Below are 25673 nucleotides of genomic sequence, written 5' to 3'. Positions count from 1 at the left end.
TATTTTTGAATTAAACATGTGCTGCTATCCTATATTTGAGAAGAGAGATGGATATTTGAGAGAAAGAAGGGAAGAACAGGAATTAGTATTAGAAAAAACTATCTTGCTCAAGATTACTTGAGTAGATATACATAACTGAAAACCAGATTTCAATTTCTTTTTTTCTTTATGGCTCATTATCCACATCTAATTTTTTTTTTAACACAAATTTTACAGCTGGAGGCAAATCAAATTTATTTCATAAAGTGGAACATATACTGTGGATAAATAGTGAAGATACAGGTGGGGTACACATATAAAAACGTATTAAATCTTTGTTATCCAGTATGTGATAACAATGTAAGTCCAGAAAATATTTGACTTCCATGACTTTAATTTAATGGGAAGAGTAGGAAATTGATTTACTACAAATTGTTTTAATATTACTGCATAATACAGCCTTGCAAAATTATAATGAAAATTTACTGGCATGGATGCAATTATTTATTTCTTTGCCTTCTTTTTCTCAGTAATCAATCATGGTGGTGAATTAATAATTATTTTTTCACCGTACTGCATAATATAATTCATTTCATCAAGTTGAATGAGCAAAAATTTGCTTAACTGCTAGACTATAAACACATATTTCCATATACTTGTCTTTTGTAAATAAATTGTGTGTTATAACTCTGTAGCTTACTTGTGTGTTGGGGATGTACTCAACATTGAAATTGAAATAGAATGCAGGAGGATTACGTAAAATGACAATTGTAAATGGCACAAACTTTTTTTGTTTGTTTATTTTTTTAACTTCAGGAAACTTACAGGCATAGGATTAATACTAACTACATGACAGGGCATGTAACGCTTGCTGGGTTTATAGTGTAGAGAAATATCTTTAGTGCTTTAATAACAGATTTGTAGCATTTTTCTCATTAGTTAAATGATTATATTTAAGCTCCAAGTCCTATCAGTGGTGCAGAGCTAATGTTTCACTCATCTCTCTCTATGGATGCTTGCACAGGAGGCGTGATAATAACAGGTGGGTCTGGCTTTCAGTGAGACAACGACTGGCAATGATTTCTCTGGTCTAACAATTTGGATTGAGAACATTCACCTATCTCTTTTCCCATTGTTTGGATATTGGCCTCATGATTCAAGCTGGGTGACAAAGCCAGTGGTGTTTTGTGAAGATTTTGGGTTCTGTGCTGAGTAGAGCACAATTTGAAATGGAGGAAGTTTCTGCTTGTGAAGCCCAGCCTTCACCGACCACCTCTGTACACTTGAATAGTTCAGCTCTGTGCTGTCCTGGACCTGGAGTGGCACTGCAAAGACCCAGAAACCTAGAAAATTAGGTCTCTATTCATTCCTTCTGTGTCTTTATCCAGTAACAATGACATTACTACATTATTGGGAGAATTCTGTATCTCACCAAAATTAATACGAAAATCCGGTTTAATGCCAAACAATTTTTTTTTTTTTTAATTTGTCATTCGATGATGTAGAGCTGGTTGAGATACTGGAGAGGGATTTTATTGTGGGAAGATGCCTGTCAGTGACAGGACATTGCGATGGGTGAGAAACTTCTGGTTTCTTGAGAGAGAGAAGACTGAAAGTAGGAAAAGTGAGCTGGAGGAAACAGAGGGCAATTTTCAACAAGTACTTAGTGGTCCTGGAGTATGTGAGAATGTTTGGAGTTGTTGAAATTAATAATGAAAATTTAATCACTGTAAGTAATAGACTCTATAAGGCAACAAGATGGTTTTGCTATTAAAGAGGAGGGAAAAGAAAAACAGCAAAACCAACCTCTTATTTGCACAAACAGAAAATGTTTTTGTTATGCAATAAAAGTCAATGACTGAGAAAATAATGAAGGCATCTATATGAGAGTTTATGACAGCAGTTTCATCTGCCAAAGAGTGGAATATTTTTCCATGTTCAAGTGGGTGATGCCATAACTGAAGGTTAACTTTGGACCAGGGATATATTGTACAATTTTCTTTTTGGCATCATTGATTTAAATATACGAATTGGGCTATGCAAGAGTGGGAAGCAGACAAACTATCATTAGCATCATTCTAGTAACACCAGCTGCAGTGAATACCAAACAGGTTTATACTTAGCAGGGAAAGTAAATGCAGCTGCGTTGAGATTTGAGCATCTATTAACAGCTTGTCCAGTGTCTGAGATTAGAGCAGTCTCCTGTCAGTTGGTATGTTTCACTCACAAAGTGTTCTGCTTAACATTAAGATAATCACTGTTTATGAAAAGACAAAAATCAAAAATATATATAATAAATCAGACTGCCTTATAGGATACTAGGTCCATGCCTGGTCATATATAGAATTTATTACTTCCTTCCTCAACACACAGGATTGAACTTTCAGCAGATCCGGCATTTAAACCTGAAATTTAGAGTGTGCTATTGCCATATAGTCTTTTGCTGCTGTGGAAAGCATTTCAGCTTGTGATGGAAAAGGTAAAACCACTTCTAAATTTCCCACAAAACAAACAAATGTATGTTTCCCAGAATTTGCAGCCAGGGTAGAACACCTATGTATTTTTCAGCATGAATCAATGTGCAGTAACACATGAGTTACTAATGTAATTTCAGCCATTCTAGTACCACTTCTTGTTGCATTTTGAGGCTTTTGGAGTTAGTTTGTTTTAGGTTTTGGTCACTTCTTACAGCATTGAGTGGCTCAGGGTACCTTCTCTCTTTTACTGCTCCCATCTGGCGGCTGCAGGACTGTGTCACTGTCCCTTCACTTATGGAAAATTTTGTAGCTCAGAGTGGAGCATGGTCTGGTTTTCATCCCAGCTTTATGAGTGAGAGTTGCTCAGAATACAGGTAAGTGTCACCAATTAGGGGCTGTGTGGAGTCAGTGCAAAACTGACTAAAATATTTTCAGGTCCCGACCTAATGAAAATCTGAGGCCAAGATGTGCAGAAATCAAGCATTCAGAAAAAACATTGAAAGTATATGCTCAAACACAAGTGATTTCTTTATGATTTAAAGCCTACTTAATGTGCTTCCCCCAATATCAGCTTTGAGTATCACTGGTTTTAATTATAGTGTTGGAGAATTTGTGGACATTTTCTCACAGGAAAGCAAAAAAAAAACCAGTCTGCTTCCTGGATGTTTCTTCAGCTGCAGTAGAAGCAGACTGAACTTGAGCTTTTCAGGGGCTGTTATTAAACAAGTATTGACTTCTCTGATTCAGAGATATTTCAGATACCTGGTAGAAAAAAATGTAGTTCCAGCTTTGACTCTATTGGATAGTGGAATCAGAGGTTAAATATAGTCGTGGTGGTAAAGAAATTCTAGTAACGCTGAGATTGTTCCGATATCAGTCAACACATGGCAACTCTTTAGAAATCTGCTCTAGTCCCTTTTCTCACATGGATCAGCTGCATTGGTACTGCAAAATGCTGTGACAACTAGATCAGTTTAAAGAATTCTATTTGTCAAGCAAAACACCTTTTAAACACATAACAGAGATGGACATAAATTATCATCTCAGCTACTTCATAATACTAGGATAATACACACTGGTTTCAGGCATATTTATTTCCACAAAGAAAAACAATTTGATGCTTCTTTCACTACAGTCTTAGTAACTTTCTGGATCCTGTCCTTTGCTTAATCTGATTGTAATTATTGGAACAGCACAGTAAGTACCTCATGTAGCATTTTTCTGTTTTGCTTCTCTAGAGGCCTATGGAAATTGAAATTTATTTAGCACAGAAATGCTATTATTGCTGAAAAGAACAAAGAAAAATGTATTTAAAAGTGGGTCTTCTCTATTCATTAGTTCTGAATATAATCTTGAGAAATTTTATATGGTAAGAAGAGGAAAGGTGCAAGTTATACATTTAGTGTAGAATTCAGATGAAACTGACTTGGCTTCCTGTTTACATTATTTAGGTAAAATTGGAAAAAAGATTGCTCCATTCCTTTTACTATTTCAGGATATAAGTAAAATAGCTTGTCCCTGGCTTTTGAGAGTTTGAGGGGTTGTAAAATTCAGGCTTCATTTCCAAGCATGATGGAAATTCTGTCAGCTGTTCCAGCAGATACACACCATCACACACACATCTGGGCTAGCAGAACATTTTTGAGAAGAGTTGATGCTTAATTGGAGTTATTATGGAACTGTAGAATCTTTGGATCACAAAAATTTCCTTTAAAACAGAGTGAGCTGGAAATTTTCACAGGAATAAAAGATGTTGCACTTACAAGAACAATAATTATGGTCCTTCTTGTATCTCTGAAAATCCAATAAGAGCTGTCTTCATCAAACCTCATAGTCCTAACTATTAAAAGTGATAATATTAGGAAACATATCTAATAATATCTAAATTTAATATTTCTGGCCATGTCTTATATTTCCCATCCTTCCAGGAAAACTTGGTACAGAGGAATAACAAGAGATAAAAAGTATAAATGCCATGTTCAATCTCTGATGGAGACAGGAATATAAAAAATCTTTTCTCATCTCTATAGAAGTGAGTGGAGTTGCTTGTTCTCCAGTTATAAGTTTAACATTGAAAACACTGCTGAAACAAGAAGTGTATTTTGCCTTGAAAAATGACTCAGCTTTACCTACAAGTAATTTTTCATCTACTTCAGTCACCAGTTCACTTCTGTTTAGTCATAGGATTAAGGCAGAAATATGAAAGTAAGATTGTCGCTCTGATCGTTCTTCAGCTGTTTTCCATTTCATTTTCTGAGTATTTTGCATGTGGGTTGGATGGATGCAGCTGGGGCTGTGGTCAATGTGTCTGTGTTCAGGCTGAGGTTGGTGAGGAGCGGTGTCCCTCAGGGTCCTTTGATGTCCTTATCAATGACACAGTGATGTCCAGTGCACCCCCAGCAGGTTTGCAGGTAAGAAGTGAGAGAAGTGAGAAGTGCAGTTGGCACAAGAGAAGGAAGGGATTTCATGGTTTCCCATGTGCAGGGCATTACCAGTGGCAAAGCTCTGGTAGATACAAAGCTCCACAGCTCCATGTCCCCAGCCCTGGCCAGAGACAAGGCTGAGCATGTTTTGCTGAGTACACAGTTACCTGTACATCTGGATTGGAGAATTTGTACCACAGCAGTGAGTAAAACACAGTCCAAACCCAAAGATTTACCATGCTTTGCAAAGCTAATTTTGGAAAAATTAACATGGGCAGTAGAAATATTACATGAATTATTTGAGCCATGAATACAGCGCCCAACACTTCTCTGTTGCACCACTGAATCTGCAGAAAGGAAACAATCAAAAGGCAGTGGGAGAATGTGTTCCCGAGCTGATATTTATCATGCTGATAAACCACAGGCTTCACCTACATCATATCTCAGAGTAGCCTCTTCTTGTTGTGGTCATCTGTAGATATTGGACAACATTAACATTCAGGAAGACAAATGTAGTGAGACTGATTTTCATTGTGATGATTTTCTGTATTGTGATTTCTTTTTATTGTTTTCTCATCACCTGTGAACTGTCTGGGGCGTACATGATAAGGCTGCACAAGCTTGTATTTTGGAAACAGAGTGGAAGTCTCAATTGAGACTGTCAGTCGCAAAATAAAATTCCTGTAAAAACATTATTGAAAATAGCTAAACTTTATGATATAAAATCTAAGTGATTTTTCCATTAGAAAAGGATACTAAATTGACAAGACAGATCTAACTGGCAAGGTTAGAACATAGTTAAGTAGGCTTTCCTCATTAAAATAAAATAACAACAGCAAAAATCCTGCAAATTAACCAGCATAAATGATTTCTGGAACCTCTTTTCTCTGCTGGCAGATGATAGTGATTATACTAATTATAGTTATATTTTCTGCAGAAGTTTACGAATAATGCATGAAATTAAAATATTGTTTCAGGTTTTGTTTGTCAGATGTTAAAATTACAGAGACAAAGACTTTATGTGAACTTTTTGAGAGCAGTAATCTCAGGAAATGGGCAATCCAAGTTCAGCATTGTTTTGGCATTACATCCCTTTGCAGTAAAATGCTGAACAGATGTATCTGATAGCAGTTGTAACCTATTCAGGAGGAAGCCTGCCAGTGCTAACCTACCACTAGTAGAAAGCAATAAAATGTCTCTGGAACCTGTTCACTGCATATGGTTTGCCCGAGGTTACTGTCTTGCCTTTCTTACAATGTTACCCAATAAATCACAGAAAATATGGATTCATTTTGAACTTAAATGAAATATGACAGGGGGGAAAAAAACCCCACAAACCAAAAAACCAAAGAGCAGACTGTGAAGATGGTTGGATATTTTCCTTTCAGACATGAAATCAACAATTTATAAGACTAAACTATTTTAAAAATACCTAAAATAGTGCTACTAAAATGTTTCTATTCTTGATTAACGTACTTATTTTCTTTTCAGAGAGAAATGTGATTGAAACCTATACTTATACAACATCTGCTGTCTTAATTATCAATATATTACTAAGCCCTCAATTTCCTTACTCAAACATAATTCTTTGAAGCATCATGAGAAACAATGGATTTAGGAATATATCACTTGGGGATTTGGTGTACTGTTCAACTTAGATTCCTTCATTCTGGCCAGATGGAGTTCATAAGAAGTTGTGGGGGAGGAAGCGTCTAAACTATTGCCAAAAAATCTTTACTGCACATGCAAGATTTGCAAAGATGGTGAAAGAGCAGGTTATCCAACCAACCAGCAGCCTGTAGGGAGAAAAAGCATAGGTTTTACATATAAATCAGTTATGTCCTTAATGCAAAATCAAAGGTAGCTCTGTTTCAGACTGGAGAAAACCTGTAATCATACACTGCAGCTGCTATTTGAGATGAGCCATTTGCTTAATCTGTGCCCATATCAGTTTCCACAAGGGTAGTATTTAAAACAGATAAAGAGTAAAGAGTTGGAGTCTTCCTATGATATGTATCAAAGGATATGACTTAGAAAGATAAAACCAGGAAGAGATAAACAGTCACAAATTCTGCATGTTTGGTTTTAAATTGCTTACATTTGGAGGGGAAAAAAAGTATATTTTCAGTTACCTAAGGTGGGATTTGTATCATCTGCATCTGAGCCTGGCACCTTTACCTGCCTTTAAGACAAAAGAGATGAGCTGCCACCTTTAGTAAGCCAGCTAACTTGTTTTGATGATTTCTGTGCATGAGGAGAGCTGCTAATGTTTCTGTTTTCCCACTGATGCTCCAGGCAGCCCAAGAGGCAGGTTCAGTTTACTCTGGCCAGTATCATCCTTCCCCCATGGCCACGGGTACTTCACGGTACAGAGTTTACACTGTGAGCACCAACGAGCCAAGAGACAGCGCACCTCATTGTTTTCTTAATTTATATCTGCATTTACTCTGCTCGTGATCCTCTTCTGAGGGTGTAAATTGTCCTGGAATTCAGCAGCCAGGAGCCAGGCCCAGGCCAAATGGCATGTATGTTCATTTGGGTAATGAGGTGATTTACAGAGAGACTCATCTTTGGCTCTAGGTGTGTTCAGGGTAGGTGAACCCTGGACCATCTTGTTAAACTTGGCTGCTTATTAGGCACACCTTGTGTGGAGGAGTCCTTTGGCTGTGCAGAGATTTGATATGAATGAATTTGCCTTAAGGTCAAAGAGATCTTTGTCCCCTCTGGAAATATATTAATTTATTGCACCATATTTTATGTAGTAGGACACTGTTTAAAATATGTATAACATTCTCTTGGCATTCAGAAAATGTTTATTTAAAAAGGATTGACTATCTCAATAAATTTAGAGAAAATATGAATTTATCAAATGCTACAATTAAGGTTCCTTTGCTTTTCTTGGCAGTTCTTCCTGAGGAACAAAATTTTTGCTCTTTTGGAACAATGGGCCTCATTCCTAGGAGTCATAAATCAAGCCAAAGTAGCCTGAGGGATTTATACCAGAGAATGATCTGCACCACCAGGTAAAATTATTCCCAAAGGAAGATTCCTGGTGTAAGTCCAATGAATTCACTGAATAAATGTGTCCCTTTAATCATATATGAAATAATCCTGCTTCCTCATATGTGGTGTCACGGGCTTGCAGAAAGAGATTTCTAATATGCTATTTCCTATCCATTCACTGGCTGAATTAAAGCTAATAACATCCCTTCAGCTGATTTCCTTCTCCTACACAGACAATATCATTGCTTTGTTACTTTATGCTACTTTCAGAATGGAAAGTAAATATTTTGACAGTAAATAAAGGTTAGTATACTTAAAATGTTAAGTATACTTAAAATGCTTACGAGATTTTATTAGAAAATATATACACCTGTACCAAAGAGTGTAAATGAAGTTTGTAGTGTAGCTTAACAGAGAAATGTTCTTTATCTTTCAAATTATCATTTCTGTGTGTTAACCTAGTATCTACAAAGAGATGGGAAAACCACAAACCTTAGGAACAAAATAGGATGCTAAGATATATGTTAGGAATTAATTTGGTTTTGCTTTTTCTAGTTCTCTGAAGGAAGGAAATAGAATATATTATAAACACATTCTTGAATTTTTGTTGTGCTTAAAACTGCTGATGTTGTTTAGAAACATTTATTCTACTTCTGCAGCTTTGAATTGTTGCAACAGTAATAATTTTTGCCTGAAAGTTATTATCTTATTTATGCAAAGAAACTGAGGCCCAAGCAGAGCATTTACTGTCATATGTCAAACTCCACAGAGACATTTACTGTCACCTATTTGTCCTGCATCAAAAAGTAAAATTATAATATGAGGCAGATCTACAGATACAATAAATAACAATTATGATGAAGAAAAACAATTTCTCCAACAAAAATAGATTTTGCTGCTTTCTCCTGGAGATTTATTTTGACCACATGTAGTTTGTAAATGAAATACCTGTGTTTGACAATAGAAAATGCTTATTTTCACAATTTAGTAGGAAATTAAGATTTACTTCTGACTTTCATTTGAAGAAAACGTGGTAAAGTTCAAATGCAAGACATGGACAACTTAAAACTCATGCAAGTTTTTTTTCAAAACTATTTTCAAAAAGTTCTGATTTTACTGTTGATTCTCATTTCAATAAAAGGGTAATATACAATTAAACTCACCCAATGTTTAAGGAACATGAAGGTTGTGACATAAACTGACCTCAGACAGGAAATTCAAAGTTAAGGCTATAACTCTGGTTTTAAGTCATGTAACGGAAAAACAGAGAGCATTATAGATAGAGTGTCAGCCTTAGGTTTCAATTTCCTGGCTTTTGTCAGTTTATGTAACAACGTTAATTATGTTTAACATAACTTTTCAGTTTAATTTCCTTGTCTGTTTTCCTGTAACAACTTCTTGTTGCTGTTCTTGTTATGGGGGAAAAGAAATTTCATTACAATTAAGAAGGTACATGTTATTTACCAGAATGGCTATCTTTTTTTTTTTTTTTTTTTTCTTAAGTTATGCTGGTTTTGACTGGGAATGAGTTACTTTTCCTCACAGTGGCTGTGTTTTTAAATTTGTGCTGGAAGCAGTATTGATAACTCAGGGATGTTTTATTTTTTGCTGAGCAGAGCTTTCACAGTCAAGGCTTTTTCTTCCTTTTAAGCCACCCACCAGTGAATGGACTGGGGGGTGCACAAAGAGTTTGGAGGGACTGAGTCAGGACAGCAGACCCCAGAAGGCCCCAGGAATATCCCATACCAGGCTCAGCAATAAAAGCTGGTGCCGAAGAAGGAAGAGGGGATGTGGCAGGAATGGCATCTGCCTTTCAAAACTCACTGTTCTGTGTGATGGAGCCCCATTTTCCTGGGGATGACTGAACCCCTTCTTTGCTGGTGGGAAGTACTGAATGACTCCTTTGCTTTGCTCACTTGCCTGTGCAGCTTTTGCTTTTCCTATTAACCTGTCTTTGTATCAACCCATGAGATTTCTGACTTCTACACACCCAATTCCCTCCTCCATCCCTCTGTGGGAAAGTGAGTGAGCATTCGCATGGGACTGAGCTGCCACCACATTTTTCTCAAAGCCAAGGTATATAACTTGGAAAGCCTGTTTTTATGTATCTTATTATTGCTAATTTGGAATCGTTATGATGGATTTGTTTTACCTACCTATAGAAGATAGAGGTCTATGTAATTTTACAAAATCCATTTTCATAATAAAAAGGCACTAAAACTATTTGCACTAAAACTATTTATTTCTTAAAACTAAACAAATTTGCAACCTACCACAATTTAAAGGCCATAATAGGTATTCTGAATCAAGAAAATTATAGTTTCTTAGGTGTTATGACAGCTTATAATGAGAGAGCCATGCTCTGCAACATAGAATTTTAAGGTTCCAGTCAACACAATTCTCATTACAAAAGATAGAAAATTGTACCAAGAGAGGAGTCTGGCCTTGCAGTACATGCTGCAGTCCCTGTGGATGTTGTTGTTGAATTTACAGATTGTGAATTGGTATTAGTAGGGGAAAATACTTCCACACTGCTGACATAATTCCATTCTGTATGGTGTTAATTTATCCGTTCATTTCCATATTTCAATGGGAAAAATAACCATTAATTTTAGAGTGCTTTTCATTACCAAAAATAGATGTATTTATTTATGTCTTTATTTAAATTATGCAGTACATAAGGATATTTGATTAGGAGCAATTGATTTTTATCTAGAGAGGAAGTCCCTAGGTGCTGGGCATAAATCTAATCTCACTCTTTGAAGTTTTATATCTACCTTGGATCTGAAGTCTTGGATCACAATATCCTTGGAAACCTGAATGCAACACATTGACTTTCAAAGCATCACTTATTCCCAGCTGCAGGATCTTCAGGAGCTTATGTTTGGTGTGACTGATGAGAAGCCTTCAGATCTGAATTTTAACAGTGAAATTAGAATAGGAATCTTTTAGGTGTGTAAAAAAATAAATTTCCAAACAATAAAAATTGGTAACAAACTTTTTTTCTTTTCAGTTCAATATTTTGTTACAACTGAATGGGACTTTTCTACTTTAGTTGCTGAAGCTGGACAGGCCAAGGCAGTATTCTTTGAGGAACAACAGATCTTGGATTGTGTGTCTTGGTTGGACCTTTTGCTTCCTGCTAAGTGTTCATGCCTGTTTTTGCTTCTCCCCCTTTCAGGATGAAAATTCATCAAGTCTCAGTGGCTTGCAAATAAGTCAAACATATATGGCCAGCTTTTTCTCCACTATGGATTTTAATAATAAAATATGGGATTTTAAAATAACAGACAATTTCAGGTACAATCTGTATACACTGCAAAATTTAAAGCTGTGTTTTTGGTAGCATGCAATCCCTTAAACAGGCAGAAAATCCCTTCCAACAGTGTGCACAGATTTCTTAGAAAGTCAGGAACGGATATGTAGAAAACAGTAAATTACTTAAATAACTTTAGTTGGTCCAAGTTTGAATTTTGCGTCACACAGCTGGCAAAATAACCCCATGGAATAAAATGTACTTGCAGATATTGGAAACAATCTGTTTCCTATAAGAGGTCAGCCAGCTTAATTAGTCTCTTTACTATTAAATATGTTTCAGCATGTATGTTTTTAATGGCTAAAGTGTTACTGAATTTCAAAAAAGTTGTGTCTATCCTAAACAAGGTTTGCTTTTGATAATGCCTTGTGATTTTACTCAACCTCAGTGTAGTGAAATAGTTTGGAATGATACATGAAGTTTAATATCCCCACTATATTCATTATTAGGACATGAACAAATGACCTCTTAAGTCAGAGGAAGTCTTTTTGTAGAACACAGTGTGGTTTAGTCCACATCCTAAATTAATTTTTTGTGTGCTGTTTTTTCCCTACTTTTTTGCATGCGCCAGTGGAACTTGATGTCACAGTTTTAGGTTGAATTTTTTACTGGTTTGTTGTTTTTTTACCTTCTCACATACATTGCCACTTAGATTAATTTCCTTGTATCTGTAGCATTTTTATTTCTGATTGCTTTTTAAGTGGTCCCAGGAATATAAGATATTCATAAGAAAAGGCATGACTTTTATAGGAAATAAAAATTTGACTGCTAAGTTTATGTGAATGTATCATTACATTAAAAAAATTAAATTTTTCTTTTTTTTTATAACTGATAATAAAGCTCTCTGATGAGCTGTTAAAGTACTGGTGTGGAAAACTACTTCTTAGTCACCACTGTACAGTATTTTCTAGAGAGCTATTCACTGAAACAGCCATTTTTATACTTTATCTGCTCATTTTGAATGTTGCCGTTTTTCAGTAACCTTGGACCTTTATGTTTAAAAATTAAACATTCCTCTATAAATGTTTTAGAATGTGATCTCACATGTTCTAGGCTAAAATGCTTACTTTATTTTACAGTTTCTTTTTATTATCAAGATAGCGCCATGGCTCTAAAGAGGAAGCTATGCCAGTTGACTGTTCTATTTTATTCACCAGCCTTTGTCCTTATTAGTCTTTTAAAATTCCTTATTAACCACATGCAGCAGGACTGAGCTCCCACAATAAAAGCTGCAGCTGTTTCTGCTTTTTTCTTTCTCCTTTTGCCTTCTGCTAACTATGTCCCAAATACAGCCAACAATTATCTGTCTACCCAGGGAACCAACACCAAAAGTCTCTTTTGTTTTAGTGCATTCCTCCTTTGCTGCCCCAAGAGCAGCAGATTTTATGGCATTTGTGGCACGTCAGCAGCAGTTGTGAGGATGACTGTGGGCCATAATCTCTCATTAATTCTTCTGACCAGAAGCTCTCTGGGGTGGCTCCAGACTCCAGTGCCAGCAGCACCAGCTGGTCCAGCATCCCTGTGGTAGGGTGTCTGCCCTTTTGCGACTTCTTTTATGGAGTTGCTGTTGGGCCAAGAGGTCCTGAGGAGTCCCAAGATGTCCTGATGCATTACTGGAAGGAGGGAGAGACGTTGGCTTTCACATTTGGGCATTGGCGGCACAGAACCTTCCAGAGGTTCATGTCTGTGGCTGCACACTCCCCTCTGTGATTTGACACTTAGAGGACACCAGCCACTGCTGCCTGTTTGTAGACATGCAGCCGTTCATCAGGTTCTGGTTAGAATCCAAGAATTATTACAGTTGGAAAAAACCTCCAAGATGACCAAGTCCAACCTTTGGCTCAGCACCAACACATGAGCTAAACCCTATCACCGAGTGCTACACTGAGTCATTTCTGCAACACTTCCAGGGATGAGGACTCCACCACCTCCCTGGGCAGCTCATTACAATTCTTGACTTGGTGGACTGCAGGTAAATTCCTGATATAAAGAAGAAAACAAGAAAAAGACCTGAGTTCAGTACTCAGGAGAGGCCACCTGGTGGTTGCTGTTCTTCTGTGTAGTGTTACCTGTTTTATAGTGACAACAAAAGGAACTTCTAAAGCCTGTCTTCCCTTTGACGACCCAAGAATGAATTATTAAAACAACACTTTGTGAACCACATATTCTGTCTCACACATATATTGTCTCAAGATGATCAGCCTTTTTGTACTGTGACATGAGAAGGAGAAGCGGCTTTGATTTTGGAGAAAATGCAAATTACCCAAAAAAAAAAAAAAAGAAGAAGAAGAGAACAAGCTGGCACTCTCTTTGTTGTAGAGACAGGAGTTCCAAGAGACAAATTAAGCTGTTTTCTACTCGTGCAACCTTGATGTGGCCAATAAATGTCCATCACACCCTCTGCTTGTGGTTTAACCCCAGACAACAACAAAGCACCACCCAACCACACGCTCCACATCCATTGGGGAAAATAATCAAGAGGATAAAAGTGCAGAAACCCATGGGCTGCTAGAAACAGTTTAATAGGGAAAGCAAAGGCTTTGCAAAAGCAAAACAAAACCAAGAATTCATTCACCTGTTCCCATGGGCAGACAGTAGTTCACATATTCATCTTTGTATGCTGAGCATGGTGCCATATGCTATGTAATATCCCTTTGCTCAGTTTACACAATAAAATGTACTTTATCTACTGAAATGTCCAATTGTAGAGGGTAGCTGAAACTGAGAAAATATTGCATTCTTGGTTGATGGAGAAATCAGGTGAAAACCAACTCCTGTTGACTTCAAAAACATTACTTATGATTCCCCACTGTGACAAATCCTGGATAAAAAATCTTGTCTTGGTTGCTTTGAAGCCTAGTGACCTACCCAGGCTGAAAATTTAAATTGTAACAGATAAATATTAGACAAAACCAAATATTTCATAGCTTATATATATTAAAATGAAGAAAATGCTTTGCATACTCTTAATTATTCATTTTGGTGATGTTAATAAAAGTATCACTTTTACTCGTTACATTTTCTGGACTCTTCTAATAAAAAACACTAAGTATTTGCTTTAAGTAAAAAAAAAAAAAACAACTGTGCTGTGTTACTGTTTTATTTTTGTTTAATAGAAACCTGCATTTATGACACGTAGTAATGATGATATATTCTTTTGTTTCAGGTTTCAGAATTTGCCAGCACCTGTGAGGCATTTGTCATCTCATAGTAATATCTCTCTTATCTGTCTTATTGTTTAATTGCACCATTGCCCAGCTGCATAACCCTGATCAATCTAAACTGATTGTGAAATTTCCCATATCCCTAATGGAGAGGGCTCCATTATATCCCTCTTTAAATTGAGGGATATTTAGGTGGTGTATTCATTATTCAGTCTTATTAGGAGATTGGTACCTAGAAACTAATCATATAAACAAGTGGTGGTTAATAAATTGTTAAAAAACTACTGAGACTCATAACCTTTGGTAAGATTGCATAATAAAATGTGCTTCATCTACTGAAATGTCCAATTCTAGATGGTAGAAATACACTACTGTATGTACACATTCTATATGGAACTTGCACTTAGATATAGATAAAAATCAGGGCATAAGGAAGCACCTGTAAGAGTTTGTGTACTATTTTCTTTCATAGAGCTTTTTTATAAAAAGGGTAATTTCTTTGCAGATGTTCTTAGGCATGGATGTGATTTTAATATGAGGAGCACAATGGATTATTTTAGGGTTTTTTAAGAAAAAGTAAAGGGTATGGATAATATTTGATTACAAACATGGGGTTTTTTCACTTTGCAAGTTGCTCTTGCAATTTTATGACACATTTTGAGGAAAAAAATATAGAATCTTTGCCAAAGTAAACCAGGCAATCTTTAATTTCACTGAACTTGTTTCATTTCAGAGGACTGAGACTCACTGTGAAGAAGTCTGAATAATCTGTAGGAGAAAAGCATCACAAAGGTCCATTTGCCACCTAGATTTGGGCTGTGATAAATTTATAATGAATTATGATTTTGCCTGATAATTTTTACCACTAAAGTAATGAGTCAAAATTTAGTTCAATTCTAAAACTGGGTTACTTTTATTTGTGATGTTATTTATTTTTTGTATTTTTTACTGATGAGCATATTAAGCGTTACAAATAAATTGAAAAAGTTTTTTTCTGCAGGCTTTAGTTTTCAGCATTAGTACATCCAGTATCTTTTTCTTTGTGTATAAAATAGGTGTCATTGCAATGAATCTCTCAGTAAATAGCTCTTAAATCTTCATGCTTTTCTTTATGACATGGGATTTGCAGTATGGGCCCACTTTTTCTTTTTAAAAATGAAAAATCAAAATGAAAGAACTTGAAAAAAAGTAATGTCATGAAGGCATGTAATAATACTTTTTTTTAGAATTATTTTTAAAGGGTACCTCCAGCTAATGCTATTTTCACAAGCACTACCAGTATGATTGTCTTTTATGAGCTGATTGAAAACTGTTTTTTTCAGTTTTCTAAGCAGGAAAGAACTGAGATTTGCAAAAGGGAAAGGGACTGCAGAGGAGTTCTGTAATAAAGGATGGTAAGTAACCCCACCAGATACAGCTGAAAGGTGGGAAAGGATGTTAAACTGGCGACCTTGCTTTGGTAAAAGAGAATACTTTTTATGTGGAGATAAGAATTCATTGTAGGTCTAAATAAAATCATAACAGATTGATCAAAAAAATTCACGAACAGTTACTTTCAGTCCAGTTGCAATCACGCTAAAGCCTGCAGCCAAATTATCTAATAAATGCAGAAAAACCTCTTTGATAACAAAGTTTAAATTTTAAGGCAAAAAATTTGCTAATCCCCCCCCTTTTCCTCTGCTGCTATGACCACCTTGGAACTCCACTTCTGGCCTCAAAGGTTCAGCCAGACAGGGCTCAAGGGGTTTCAGCAAATGCCACAGCAGCCTGACAGTGGGGTGGCTGCCACCAAAACTCAGGCACATCTGGATGAGCCCTTGCAAGTCCTGTGGCCCTCTGCTGTCAGGAATAAAATAATAAGTCTGGGTTCTTTCACTAGGAAGTGCAAAACATTGAAATACCGGGCTACAAGAAGCCTTCAAATTCTCCTTTTTTTTTAGTATTGACAGGATGGAGGTCAGATGACAGGGGACTTTGATGTGCCATTTCTAGAAGAGCTTCAGTTTAGAGAAAAAGTGAATTGTAATGAATTTTTGGTGATCTCTAATTAATATTCTTCTCCTCCTTCTAAAGCTCCCATTTCATTCATGTGTTTGGCACAGAAATCAATCTAGTAGAGATGTAGGAAGGCTTCATAATCAGCTATTACAAAACAGATTTAGCCTGGCATCAGAGGAGAAGGGGAATTTCAATATTATGTGCAATTTCACTGGAGACTCCAAGATGCTCAAATATTACTTGTCTAGCTCTAGTGCCCCTTTTCTCTCATCCTTCCTATATTACACTCTAGCAGCCAATATGAAGTCAAACAATGGGAAAAAACATCAACTTTATTATTTAACTCTTATTTCTTTCTGCTTACATTTTTTCCTTTTGGATTTTGATTAAATCAATGCAGAATTTAACGAAGACAAAGGTGCCACCCATATTTGCTTTTTCCCTCTCCCACCTTAATTATAATGTGTATATGTTTTAAATTTCATTAGCAGTCGGTAGGTTTGATCTGCAGCCTGGTAACAATTTTTAGAATCCACAAGTTCAATTAAGAATCTGTGTTTTGTGTGAAAAGATGTCTGTGTCACTCTTTCAAGCTTGACAACTGTAGCTTGAATTTTACAATAAGACCTTCCAAGCAGCAAGGAGCACCAGCAACAATCCTAGGCTGAAATTCTTTCTACTTATTGGTTCTTTATCTAAAGATGCACAGATAAGAACTGATGACCACAGTATAACAACGTGTTTTTGAAATTCTCAATGGTGTTTTGTACAACTGGGAACAATGTTTAAGTGAGGGAGGAATTTAAAGATATTCTCATATATAATTTTGTAGCTGGAAAAAAACACACTGGCTCATTTAATTCATTGGTTGATGATCACATACAGAAAAATCTACCATAGCTTTTTGTTAGGACAGCAGATTCATTTAATAATGGGTAATATTGGTTACAGGAAAGCCTGATGATTTTGAATGGCTAAAATCTTACAAGTACAATTTGAGAACAATTTATGCATCTAATCCAAATATGTAATTCAGACAACATGAGAAGCAGGCCTGTGGAGTTATCATCCCAAGAAATAAGATAATGGCCTCAATGGGGCAATCTTTACTTACTGTATCCTTACTACTGATGAGTCAGCAGGGTTGGTATTTGGGGAAAAAAAAAAAAGTTTTTCCTGACATTCAAGGCTCCAGAAAATTCAAGATAGTTTAATTGCTGTACTACATAATCAGTGAAATCCAAGTGAGATTGGTGCTACCCTGATCTTGAAGTATTTTGTATCAGAAACACATTGTGGGAAGAGGTCCAAGGTACAAATTATCTTATCCTGCATTTTTGTTTGCTACGAGAGAATGCTTTTTGAAGCACCAGGAAACTTGAAGACTTGAGAAATTTCTCTCATACACACAAACATTTTTACCACCACTATGTTTTCTTTTCTTTTTTTTGGCATGGTAAATTTCAGAAATATTTCATGCAAAAGAGACCTGAGCTGAGAAGACCCAGTGTCACTCACAGAGCTGCTCTGGTAAGAGGTGATATTTGTATGAGCGACCAAACATCTAGACCATAAAAAATTTCTGCAACAGCAGATGACAGTCAAAGGCTTTCAGAAGTCACAAAGGAGAAGATAATTGTGCCAAATGAATCATTGTAATGAATCTGGTTCTTTTGCTTTGCTCTCTCTCTCTTAAAATAATAATAAAAAAAAAGCTAAATGCCTTTTCCAGTGACTGTTTTGGCACTATTACATCTTCTCTTCACCCCTTAGGAGAGCTTTTACCTTTAATTTTGGTGTATCCTGCTGTGGCCATGCTATTACTTAGCTATGACAAGAGTTTTAAAATTACAAACATGTGGGGCTGGGGTTGCTGCATTTTGCTTTAGCCTTTCAAAGTGGCTTGTTGATGTTAATATACAGCACCCCTGCTGTGCTATTTTTTTCTTATTCTGACTTTCTTTTTTTGTTGCATTTTGCATGTGGAGCCTGAGTGATTAATATTTCATCAGTTCTTTAGTGCAGAATGTCACAAGGATGAGTTGCATTTGGCTTTTCTGGAGCTCTGTTGCCATTGAATTGTGACTAATAGGTGGAACTGGACCTCTAATGGCTTCATGGGATCACCATCAAATAGAAACAAACAACTGTTTGCCACATCATTAATCTATAAGAAGTTCATTAAATATCTTCATCTGCATTTTAAATGTTACCTTCTCTACAGTATGTAATAAATTATTCTGATAATGTGTACCCCTGACTAAATTCAATGTTTAATGTAAAATGTAACGTTTAATGTAAAATTCAATGCACAGCAGCACAGTTTCATTAGTAAAGTGGTCTGTTGCAAAAAAGAGGGTTACAAAATTTTATGAAAAACAATTTTTATTTGTATATTTTGAATGGAGATGACATAAGGAAATGTATTTCAATTTTTTTCAATTTTAAAACTCCTAAATAAAAAAAAGGTGTGTACACACATGTATATACATTAATACCAGATGCTGGCAACACAACCACTTCCTCTAAAAATAGATTTGTTTTCATAAGTTAAATTGGATGTAATTTTTCACATTTAGCTTGAAATAATCTTGTGTTTGTATTAAAAAAAATCAGGAAGAAACAACATATTTTCCCCCAATATTTTTTTATTGCAATCACAGGATGATTATATGATGGAGCAATTGCAATTTCATTTCTTTCTAAAATGAAGATATGCTTTACGGGTGTTGGTGTGTGGTTCTTGACGTCAGTTTTTCACATGCACATCAGATTGCAGACTTGGGGTAGCCTTGCAAAATAGTGGCAATGGTGATGGTGGGTGGCAACCCAGGAAGAGACCAGAATGCCAGGATTACGCAAGAAAAAACAGGACTTAAAAGTTGGGGCATATAATCAGCTTAGCTAAATCTGAAAGAAACTCAGGCTGGAGAGCTCTTTGATTATATTTCTAGCAGATAACCTGTTTGAGCTGGAGTATAGGTGGATAATCCACATAAGTGCTCATATCAGAAGGCTTTCACTCTATGAAGTGATCTCAGTAGGATACAATTCTTCTACCAAAACCTCACTGATCATATTAAAAGCTCAAAAAACACAGTTACCACTGGCTTTTTAAGTTAAATGTAAAAATAATTAATTTTCTGTTTTGTCTCTGTTTTGGTTAATTTTTGAATAATTTTGTAGGTCTTTCAGCTCATTACTCTCAAAACCTAAATGAATGTTTAACAGCAGAATTGTGCCCAGGCTTGGCTGGAGAAGACACACAGATAAAAAATCAACCTGTTCTTATATAAAGTATTGAGCACAAATATAATATAGAAGGGATGTAGTGAATATTTTAGAAAAACAAAGAACATTGAAAAATGAAGAGCAAAAGATATTATGAGTCCCATCTCAGAACTTTAACTTGAGACTAGTAAAAGGGTAAGGATTCATTACAGGTTTTGCACTGCAAGCAGAATGAAGTACATTCTTTTGATTATTATTTCACAGAAGCCATTTCTAGTGTAGATAAATTTTCCTCCAAAATTCTCATAGGAAAATATATTGTGGGAAATTAAGATTAGATTGTGTTACCTGCCTATTGGATTTGAAGACAAGCAGAGCCCTGTCCCTGATGATTTTGGGTGGTTATCGCATAATTGCCTGGTGGTAAGGTCTCTTCTACTTCCCACTGCATCTACCTTTGACCATGTGTTGTGCTACTGGAGAGAAAACCTGGCATTCTGTGTTGACGGTTCACATTTGAAAATTTTTCTTCTTTACAGGCTCTACAACATTTCTTAGTGTTTTGTTTTTTTTTCCTTTTTTTAATCTGTCAAAGAAAATCGGGAAATTACTTGATGGTTTTAGCTGGCAAATGCAGTAATTCCAAAGTCTCGCACTCTTCTTGGGTGTGGTGAAAATTTTGAAAATGTAACAATTGAAAAAAGAAACCAGAAAACCAGGGGAAGTAACATGAGAACTGTTGTGATGCTTAAGGAGATGGGAACAGTTTGTCATTTTTAAATGTTTAAGAGCTGTGCTATGCATCACAGCTTGGTGTCTTTGTTTCCATATTATCAGGGGTACATCCGCAGCCACAAAGCTGAAAGGAGGAGTACAGGGAGGAGGGAAAAACTCAAACCAGCCAGGGAAGTGCTCCCACTGTCAGGCTGTTGGGTATTCAGCAATGTAGAAGTCTCAGTCTGTCCCTCATGAGCTGCAAGGACATCAGCCTCAGTCTCTGAGGCATTGCTGAGTTAAGGGGCTACAGAGTCACGATGATGAAAAACAATTTATTATTTAAAAACAAATAAAGAAAAGCTCCAAACAGGACACCTCCAGAATGTCCATGCAGGAATAAATAAATAAATGCTTTTGCCTAGGAGATGCTTCCACGAGGTGTAAGATTAAGGTTTAGCTCGTGTCTCTGAATTATACGCAGAGCAGCAATTGTTTGGAAAGCAGGTCATTTCTTGCCTTCCTGTTCAACAGTCTTGGCTTACTTCAACCATGAAGAAGAATATATAAATCTTAATTTTTTCTTTTTGTGGGATGCAAAAAAATAGAAAAAAAAAAAAAAAAAGAAAGAGAGAAGCTAGGCCTGGATGACAAGGCAAATCTTTCCTGTAACTGTTTTGCCTTTTGGAGAGGTAAATGTATATAAAGCTGAGGAAACATTGCCAGCTTCTAGCCCCTTCCCTTGGTGAGACTTGCTGTGAATAGGCAGATAATGCATTTCCCTGTGGAACTCCTTACCTGATAACTGCACAGTAACATGGATTTGAGCATGCCAGAGGCTTGCCTCTGGCTCTTGGCAGGATTGTTTTGTGTAGAGGAATGCAGTGCTGCTAAAACAGGCTTTGGGACTGGTGGCCACAGACACAGCTGTGGCAGTTGTAAGCTTCCTTTTCCCCTTTCAACTGGAAATGTTTAACCCTTTTTCTGGCACAGCCACAACCATGAAATTCCATTTCCATTCAGCATTTGTCCTGCTGCAAGCATCAGTTAAAATCAGTCACATCGGAGTTTTTAGTTTGGGGAGCTACATGCAGCCATTGCATTGAAACAGCTACTGCATTTCATTAGAGCAAGACAAATCTAATCTCATGTGATGAACTCTGCCATCACTTTGCTGTGCTACAACTGAAGAAGCTTCAGATCTGCCTTGCTCCTGAGCTAAGCTTAATCTGAGTGTTCACTATAAATGTGTGTAAAACCCCATATCTCGTTACTAGTCTCCTGGGCTTTCTCTAAACAAATACAGTGGATCAAGATGCAAGTTCATTAAGTTAAAGTGCTTAATTATCTTAAAACTCTTAGTGTTAGAGTCAGATGTCAAGATTTGATTAGCACTGCAGGGAGGCTCTGTAAGAAGCAAAATGGAAATAGCCATTGTCCTACTATAGTTAAAATGCTATAAATATGTAAATAAGGACACAAATATAGGTCTAGCTACATATGCAATATTTCTTAACTCTCAAATGAAATAATTAGCATAAGTTATTTTGATGCATCCCGATCTCTGATCCTTAATTATATCAATGCTACATTATTTAATATTCTATGACAAGCTGTCATAATCACATTTCCTTTCAGTCTTGTTTATTGCCTTCTTTGCTTATTAAAATGTCCTTTAGTTCTGTGTAGAGGAAAAATTAATATAATTTATTATTGACCCCTAATGCCCCAAGACTTAGAGTTCTGAGAGTGTCCCCACAAGGTGTGTTATAAGGATGAATTTTACCTTGGGAAGAGTACTCTAAAATGATTAATGAGCCACCACCCAGGGAAGAAATGAAAATAATGTTTCTTACCATAAGAAAACACAATTATGTTAAAGCAGTCAAGCGATCTATATTTTCACCTTCCTTGTTTCATGGTCTTTCTTTGTTACTCAAAAAGAGTTAGTGTATAGGAAAGGGAGCAGAAACTGCTTTCCATGTGAGAAAGACCTATAGTCAGTGTCTTGTAAATGTTTATTTACCAGGTGTGTATGGGAGGAAATGGAGTTTGATGGTTTTCAGTGCTCTAATTGCAATTCCATCCCTCCAGTAAGAAAAAAGTGTGGTGCAAACTACCAAAATCCACATTCAGTTTCATTATGCTCTTCATGATCTTGAAAAGGAAAAAGAACCCAGCTACTTTAGAGCAGCAAACAGGAAATGAAAATTAAATTGATCATTAGATTACTCTTGAGCTTGTACCTCCACGATTTTTTTGTCATCTGGCTATTCTTAGCTTCAAGAGGCAGTTGTGTAAGCCAGTAGCTATAATTATTATTTCTTAGGGCTTATTTTTTCTGTTTTTTTGAGCTTTGTTTATTTGCTTTATGGTTTTGTTTGGTTTTTTTTCTTCTCATAAAGGGATTTTATTCTTACAGTGTGCTTATTTTCTCCTAAGAGCTTTCAATCTTTTTTTTAATCCAAGATGAAACCTGCCATATAACACTGCACTGACCGTTTCCTGTGAACAGGTGAAATTCCAGGAATGTGAGTGGTTGTGGTTTACAAAGGCCTGGGCAATGCTAACCAAGCATGCCTTTGGCAGATGTGGCAGTGCCTGTTGCAAGCTTTAGTTTGTGCCAGGCAGTGCTGCATAAGAATTTGATGCATTTTTGAGTTGAAAAATCTCATTTCTTCTGCTTGGATGCCTAGCGTTACACTATATTCATGATGGGGCTGCTCCACTGAGGCTGAGGTATTTAATCTGCAGCTTGCTGAAGGATTTTGAGACCTGTTAACAGGATGAGGTTCAGGCAGAGAGCAGCTTTCCTGTCTATTCCAGTCCCAAGCATTTCAGCTTTGCTGTAGAAATATTTCCCTTGCATCTCTCTCTCTCTTAAGTGACACAATAATGACATTTTTTTTTAGGTGGCATCGAAATGATTCTGTAAATAGCTAAGGCAAAATCCTGCCCCAGGGAAGTAAGTAGCAGTGCTGTTGGAGGGAATTACAGTCAAATGCAAGTATCTGGGCAGGTGGTCTCTAGGGAAAAAAATCAGAAGGCAGAGATGGACTTGATTGACCCACCTGCATCCACAGACGAGCTCCTCCAGAAAGGGAGAAGGGTCATCCATTCAATAATGGTTGTAGCAGAGGGTGTTTAATTCTTTGGATAATGATGGCTCTGTATAGAAATATATTGAAAGCAAAAAATCTTCCTGGTATGTTTCCTTTTTTCCAACCCTAGAATATTAATATTTCTGTGACTAGAAAAAAAATAACACCAAAACATTTTCTCTCAAAACCTGTGTCTGAAAAAAAACAAAACCTAACTGAAAGCAGGGATTGCAAGTTAAATGGTATCATCAACATCTTTTAGTTAGTGCTTCCTAGAAACATATTTGAATTATTTTGAAAAGTAATCTTGAAGATGTGAAATGGCATCCTGTGTTACTCTTGTCTTATTTTATCCTCAACGGTTTTCAATGCTTTTAACTTCGGGCTTCGGTTTCTGCTTTGAGACCCTGTATCCTCAAGTTCTGTCTTGCACTGCTGACTGCCTGAATTTTCTCACTAATCCTAAAGTGTGTTGATACCTTCATACTGCTGCAAATGCATTAACCCTTGGGTTTCTGTGGATGTTTACAATTTTGCTCTCCACTGCTCATGGGAGGAAAGGGAATATCAGAAGTGTGCAAGCAGTGAGATGGTTAACTGGCTCCAGGACAGATGTTCATGTTGCTCTAATTTTGACAAAAGTACATTGGCTTCCTGTGAAGCAAAGGATTGATTTTTAAACATAGTATTTGCAGACCAAGCACTATGTGGCTCAAGTCCAGCTCTCTTGAAAGACTTATTAACAGCCCCTCACATTCTCTTTGTTCTTTGGAAAATCATCAACTGCTTCAGACACCTACTGTAGCTTCCTGGGGTTCCTATACCAGCATTCTATTAATGGTTGCTTCTTTTATCTGTTGAACATTTATGCTTTATTATTTCATGTTTTTAGAACATTTTTAAAATTATATTCATTAGGTAATTGCAAGAAGTCATGATATTTTTTTCTGTAAACAAAAATTTTCTGCAATTTCTTAGATTATGCTTTTCTATGATACAATTAATAGATTTTGTCTTCTAGCCTCAAAACATAATTTTAAGAAATCTATTTCAGACAATGTTTTTTAAATGGGCATGACTACCATTATTATTATTGTCATTTTGGTTTACACTATTTCATTTATTTTTATTTTATTAAAAATTACTAACATATTTATGAACAGGTAAATAGAATTATCACTTTTCAGTGCTAACATCTACCACCTTACTCTTATACATGCCAGACTTTTACAAGTAATAATACAGGAAAAACATCAGAAAAATGTTTTTATGGGTTACAACAGCCCTTTAAAAAGTGAGACTTGGACCAACCTTGCAGTGCAGAGTGGCTGACACTTTAACTGACCACAGTACAAATCAGGTTGCACAGCTCAAACAGTAGGGTCAGGAATATTAAGAAATTATTCTAGACATATCTCTTAAAACAGACTTGTTTTCAACAGGCCATTGAGTGCCATAGCAATATCTGTCTCTCTTTATATACAAATTTCTGTACAATCTGCCTATAGAGGTATGTAAAAAGACCTAGAAGTTTATTTTCACCAGGAACACTCCTGTGTGTTTATCCTCAAAAACTCAATAGTTTGTGAGCAAACTTCATTAGAGTGACGAATTTACAGATATGAAAGAATACGTCTAAGCCTTAGAATCAGACATTTCTCTGTATTTGCATGTTTGGCTACATGATTTTTTTTTCAGTAATTACAAGTTTATTTATGTATTATATGCAAGAGAAATTCCCCTTTGCCTTTGATCTTTTTATGTCCTCAATGTACACATTTGTCATCAGCTGCAGAACTGTAAACACAGAATAAGTCTGTTTAGCTTTCTATTTCCATTTCCAAAATGCATATATTTCCCCAGTAAATTTTAAATACACTATTGTCCAGGGCTAAATCTGTAATTGAAAATATACATATTTAGAGGAGTTTTTGGTCTCAGATAAAAACTGAGGCAAAACCTAATAACAAAACAAAACAAAAAACCAAAACATTCAGTTTTCTGCCACTAATTTCCTGACTTTCTTGTTTTGCAAAATAATGTTCTAAAATTAATCTAATGTATCAATTGCATTCACTCCTTATCACTTGCAGCATATTTTAAGCAAATTGCCTGTAGTTTACAGATGCTTGGTGAAGGGATCACCTATAGGGAAATGCAGAGAACATCATGTTTCCATTCTTCTTCATATCCAGTGTTGTTAACTATTGCCTTTTTAAAGGGCCCTCCAAGATACAATTGTTCTTATCTCAATGAAAGAAGCAATG

The sequence above is a fragment of the Motacilla alba genome, chromosome 1, assembly GCF_015832195.1.
Source record: "Motacilla alba alba isolate MOTALB_02 chromosome 1, Motacilla_alba_V1.0_pri, whole genome shotgun sequence".
Taxonomy (NCBI): Eukaryota; Metazoa; Chordata; class Aves; order Passeriformes; family Motacillidae; genus Motacilla; species Motacilla alba.
Note: the sequence above shows the minus strand (reverse complement) of the source record.